The sequence below is a fragment of the Phasianus colchicus genome, chromosome 5 (assembly GCF_987193195.1).
Source record: "Phasianus colchicus chromosome 5, bPhaCol1.hap1.1, whole genome shotgun sequence".
Classification (NCBI taxonomy): domain Eukaryota; kingdom Metazoa; phylum Chordata; class Aves; order Galliformes; family Phasianidae; genus Phasianus; species Phasianus colchicus.
In genome coordinates, this window is record NC_143440.1 from 37,564,410 (window position 1) to 37,570,307 (window position 5,898).

The 5,898-nt window shown below is 54.5% G+C and overlaps 1 long non-coding RNA gene across 2 annotated transcripts; it reads left to right on the forward strand.

Moving 5' to 3' along the window:
* Positions 1–492: 492 nt before the first annotated feature.
* Positions 493–5,800, forward strand: LOC149917860 (uncharacterized). Of its 2 annotated transcripts, none has more exons than XR_016466970.1 (3): positions 493–1,743; positions 3,497–3,585; positions 5,531–5,800. It is a non-coding gene; the product is annotated as an uncharacterized LOC149917860 (long non-coding RNA). The 2 variants fall into 2 exon arrangements; XR_016466971.1 differs by having other exon boundaries at positions 493–1,550; positions 1,628–1,743; positions 3,497–5,793.
* The last annotated feature ends 98 nt before the right edge of the window (positions 5,801–5,898 follow it).

Genomic DNA, 5,898 nt, shown 5'->3' on the forward strand with positions numbered 1-5,898 from the left:
TACTAATTGAGTTTAATTTACATTGATATATGGAGTTGTAGCTGTGTTATGTCAGCTGCTGAAGCCCATTCAGCCACACCTGAGGCCAAGCAGGTCCTGCTGGGGGCAGGACTCCACTCTGCAGCTTCTTACACATGCAACATACAGCTGGGAAGGGCAATTGGAAAAACACCTTTGTCAAAAGCTGGTGAGAAATTACATGAACAATTAAATTCACAGGCAAAATGAATCTGTGAGCATTTTCCATGGTGGCAACCACAGCAAACAGGCGGTGGTGCAGACCTCCCCTGTGGGATGTGCTCCACACCTCACAGCTACAAAACCTCTGTATGGACAATTACAATTTTTTCTCTCACCTACTCCGATAATTTTTAAAAATTGTTTGTATTTTTTTTTGTGACAAAGAGATATTAAAAATACTCATTTTCATAACTTTTTTTTTTTTTTTTTTTAATGAGGTGCACCTTACTGCATTTCTGTTGGGCTGCAGACAGGTGATCCCAGCTGTGTGTGATGGAGCTGCTCGGGCACTGCTGTGCCCTGACCAGGGGGGTAAAGGGGAGCGAAAGTATTTCTGAGTTAGGAGGGGTTTGGTTGGTCACTGTGAGGAATTCGTTAACAAAAAGTATGTTTTTAATTATGTTTCTGGACATCTACTGCCTTAGAAGGAACACCAAACATATGTGAGTTTCAAAAGAAGCAGGGAAAGTGAAGAAATGACTCAGGGCGTGGTGGAAGTTGAGAGTTCCAAGTGGGATGCCAGAGAGAAGTCGACTGGGCTGAGGTAAGGGGATGAGGGCCATCCTCGTTGGGCTTGAAGGGATGGGGGGTGGTGGGGCAGGACGGCACTGAGTCGGGAAGCATGAAAGTGTCGTCGCTGAGGGCTGTTGGTGGGTGGAGGGCGGCGGGGGAGGGTGGTGTCATCCCCGGGCTGAGGAGTGCGTGAAGGGATGGAGGAAAACGTCTCTGGTGGGGTGAGGGGCGCCTGACTGGAGCGACGAGAAATGCCGCTCCCGGGTAGAGGGGCTAATGGGGGGGCGAAGGCGGGTGCCGTTCCTGGGCAGATCTGACTGGAGCGGGGACAGATGTCGTTTGCGTGCTGAGGCGTGTGTGAGGAGGCGGGTGCCGTTCCCGAGCTGAGGCGCCTGACCGGACCGGGGACAAATGCCGTTCCTGGGCTGGGGGGCGCGTGAGGGGGCGGCGCAGGCAGGTGTCGCTGGCGAGCTGAGGAGCGCCTGATGGAAGGAGAAAAGCTGTTCTCGGGCGGAGCGGCGGGGGGGGGGTGGGGGGGGGCGGCGGTAGATGCCGTTCGCGGGCTGATCGGTGCCTGACTGGAGCGGAGATAAACGTCGTTCCCGCGCTCAGGGGCGCGAGAAGGGAGGAAGACAATACTGCTCCCGAGCTGAAAGCAGTCTGACGGATGGAGGCAGGAGTCGTTCCCGCGCTGAGGGCTGTGTAAGAGGAGGCAGACAAATGTCATTGGCGGGCTGAGGGGTGCGTGAGAGGGGAGGATGCAAGCCTCATTCCTGCTCCGAGGGAAGGGAAAGGGAGTAAGCTGCCATGCCATGGACTAGATGCCAGAGCAGCAGCAAGCCACCCACCTAACCTGTTCCATCTCTGGCTGCAGGGAGTACCTGACCCTGCAGCTGTCAGGGGAGGGTGTCTGAGTGAGGTGTGAGCAGGTGGAAGAGCTGCTCAGTCTGGTAGTGGAACTCAGGAAGGAGAAAGACGAAGGGCCATCAGGTAGTGTGAGTGGGAGATTATCTGGTGGAGTGACTGAAATACCAGAAGGAAGGGTGTCTAGGAGATGGCCCCCCAAAAAGTGGTGGATTCTGTGTCAAAGTCGGGCAGACCTGACAGATGGAGGAGGGTTGGAAGAGAGTCTCAGCTCGGCATCATGGGCACACCCTTGCATGCCTACCCAACTACCAACAACCCCCTTTAGCATCCTTATAATAAAGCTGAAGAAACGTGGAATGTATGAGTGGATAGTGAGGTGGGTTGAGAACTGGTTGACTGAGCTCAAAGCATTGTGATTGGTGGCAGAATCCAGATGGAGACTTGTATTTAGTGGTGTTCCTCACGGGTTGGTGCTGGGTTTGGTTTTATTCAGCATCTTCATTAGTAACCTTGGTGAGAGGGTAGTGTCCACCCTCAGCAAATCTGGTGATGGTACAAAGCTGGGAGGAATGGCTGACAACAGAAGGCTGTACTGCCATTCAGTGAGACCTGGACAGGCTGGAGAGTTGGGCAGACAGGAACCAGATGAGGTTTAACAAGATAGAGTGTAGAGTTTAACATCTAGGGAGGAATAACTACATGAACTAGGACAAGTTGAGAGGTGACCTGCTGGAGAGCAGCACTGCAGAAAGGGACCTGGGGGCCCAGGTGGATGGCAGGTTGGCTGTGAGCCAGCAGTGTGTCCGGGTGGCCAAGGAGACCAGTGGCATTCTGGGGTGCATTGAAAAGAGTCAGCAGATCAAGGGAGGTGATCCTCCCCCTGTACTCTGCTTTGGAGTACTGTGACCAGTTCTGGGCTGCTCAGTACAAAAAAAACCAAACAAACAAACAAAAAAAACCCAAACAGATGTTCTGGAAGGCATCAAATAGGGGGCCAGAAGGAGGATAAAGGGTCTGGAGCATCTCTTATGAGGAAAGGCTGAGCAGGGGGCCAGAAGGAGGATAAAGGGTCTGGAGCATCTCTTATGAGGAAAGGCTGAGCACGCCTGTTCAGCCTTGAGAAAAGAAGACCTGAGGGGATTTGATCAATGTCCACAAATAACAAAGATGTGGGAGGTGGAGGGATGAGGCCAGGCTCTTTTCAGCACTGCGTGGCATTAGGACAAGGGTAAACAGCCACAGACTGAAGCATAGGAACTTCTGCACAGTAGTGTAATAACTTAGTCTAAGGGTGATAAAGCACTGGAATGGGCTACCCAGAAAGGTTGTGGCTTCTCTGAGCTCCGTGGGTGTCATCAGCCTGCCTGTAATCAGGGTCTGGGCATGGGAGTCTTTGTGCTCCGCTGGCAGCCTGTGTGGGTTGACCGCCCTGTTAGCGGGGTGCAGGTCATGGTGACCCCCGACTGGCAAAGAAGGAGCCTCCCTCAGCCTTTGGGACCAGGGCTGCCCTGCAAGTGAGGACCTGGTGGTGCTGGAGTCCTGGGCACTTTGCAATGGAAACAATGGCTTGGGCCTCCTGTAAGCAGGGGAAGAGCCAACTCTTTGGCCATCACTTTGCGTGCCCAGCTCCATTTGCCCTGGCTGTCCGACTCTGTGCCCTGCTGCAGCACTGGCCGGACCTCCGTGGCGTGTCAGTGTGGTGAGAAAAGCTGCTTTAAGTTGTTTATGCTGGGACAAATTGGGGGTGGGGGATGCATGGTCATTGTTGGCTGGGTGGTTGTGTGCTGGGCACCCTTGGGGTGTTGGCTTCCCTGTCGCCTTTAGGTGGGGAGAGTTAGTGTTCCTTGGGTCTAAGGGTCTCTTCCTTCATCTAAAGGATCAGCCACTGAAGAAAGAAGAAGCAGGATGTGGAGCTCCGAGGCAACTGTGGGGAAGAAGAGGAAGGAAGACAACGACTGCGGATGGGTAAAGGGAGAGGCTCCCTGGGCAAAAGCATGTCACATTGCAGTAGAGCATTGCTGGCACCTGCTGGTTTTGTGCTGGGCGGCCTCCCTGCAACCAGGGCTCAGGTCTTTTGCTGTAATTGGCCTTTTGCCTTGTTGCTCCTTTGGCTGCCCCAGGGAGTGTGGCCCCCTGTAAGGAGGGCGAGAGCCACTTCTTCACGCTCGAGTGGGAAACAGAGCTCGCTGGACCTGGATGGCACCCTGTAAGCAGGGTAGTGCCCTTTCCCTGTTGCCCTTCCTCCAGCCCCTCGGCACGGTTGCCTGCTGGCAACCTGCCAACGTGATGGCCCTGTAGTTGGGGTGTGTGTCGTGCCATTTGGCCCTTGGCCCCCTGTAAAGCCCCTTGGCATATCGAGGCCCATGGCCTCTGTGCAGCCTGGGGGTGGGTCAGTGGCTCTTGTCTGCTGCTTGTGGGTGTGGGTTTTTGCCCAGGAATTGGCTATGCTGTGTTCTCCTTCCGTTCTGGAAAGCTGTACCTGTGTGTGTGTGTTCCCCTTCCTTCCCTTGTTTGCGTTTGTGTGGGTGACAGAGCGATTGAGCTTTAAGCATCCCTGAAAATGGCTGCAGCCAAGCTTAGGCTTCCCAGGGGGGAATGGAGGACTTGATCCATCAAGTCAGCAGGGTGTTCCCGCTCAGTGGAGCGAGTGTCCTGTTGTCTCGCCCCTTTTTTTTTTTTTTCCTTAGGACAGAGCAGAGCTAGAGCAGGTAGTTTTGTGGCCAAGGCTACCCTGTAGTTGGGACTTGGGTCTGTGCCTGCGCGGCCACCTGTCCTGCTGGTGATGTGCCAGTGTGGCAGCCCTGTAGTCGGGGTGTATGTCACAAGCCCTGGAGCCCTCTGTCCCCTGGGCAGCCCGCCCCCCCTGTACGGCAGTCTCTCCGGACTTGCTTACTGCAGCTGGCTGCTCTAGCCAGCTCATGGGAATGACCCCTCCCTAGCCCATTACTGGGTGCAGGTTGAGGTGCTGCTTGAGGTTGGGGCGACCTCCCCGCTGTGTTAGTCGAGGTTGCTCCCTGAGCTCCCAGAGACGTGGCGTTGTGGTGCAGCTGGGTGGGCCGGCCTGTCCCTCAGGCGCTGGCGGGAGCTGTGTGCTCCATGGGGCTTTTTGGAGATGGTGAGGCATGGGGTGCTGTCCTGTAGGCAGGCCTGTGCGTGCCCCCTGTTTATGATGAGATGCGTGCTGTGGAACCGCCTGTCCTCGGGTGGGTATCTCTGGCCCCAACATTTTAGAGATGTGAGGCTGTGGAGTTGTGGGGCTGGGCTTGCACCCTGCCTGGAATCGGGGCTTGGATCCCGGGCGCAGCTTTTGTCTGTGCTGCCCCGCTGTCTGGCTGCTGAGACTCGTTCCTGCTTCAGTGGGGGAAACTGAGCTCTGTGCTCCGTGGGTGTTGTCAGCCCGCCTGTAATCAGGGTCTGAGGATGGGAGCCTTTGTGCTCCCCTGGCAGCCTGTGTGGGGTGACCACCCTGTTAGCAGGGTGCAGGTCATGGTGACCCCCGACTGGCAAAGAAGGAGCCTCCCTCAGCCTTTGGGACCAGGGCTGCCCTGCAAGTGAGGGCCTGGTGCTGGAGTCCTGGGCACTTTGCAGTGGAAGCAGTGGCTTGGGCCTCCTGTAAGCAGGGGAAGAGCCAACTCTTTGGCCATCGCTTTGCGTGCCCAGCTCCATTTGCCCTGGCTGTCTGACTCTGTGCCCTGATGCAGCACTGGCCGGACCTCCGTGGCGTGTCAGTGTGGTGAGAAAAGCTGCTTTAAGTTGTTTATGCTGGGACAAATTGGGGGTGGGGGATGCATGGTCATTGTTGGCTGGGTGGTTGTGTGCTGGGCACCCTTGGGGTGTTGGCTTCCCTGTCGCCTTTAGGTGGGGAGAGTTAGTGTTCCTTGGGTCTAAGGGTCTCTTCCTTCATCTGAAGAATCGGCTGCTGAAGAAGGAAGCAGGATGTGGAGCTCTGAGGCAACTGTGGGGAAGAAAGATAAACTCCTCTTCTGCTCTCATGGGATTAGCTTCCACAGTTCTAGGCTTTCAGTGCTCATGGATTTGTGTGCAATTTTTAGTACGTGTACTATATGAAATAAATGTTATTTTCACTTCATTTCTGGTATGTTGGTTGTCTTTTTTTCTCTGCAGTTATTTAAGAAATTTAGCCATTGATGGAAATTTAGCTTTATGTTCTCTGAAGCTCATGGCTTTCCTGTTGGTATTTGTTTAGCCCTCTTTTTTTTTTTTTTTTTTTTCCTTGTGTGATGGAAGGCTTGGTCTTTCTTTCTGGTGTTTGATGAT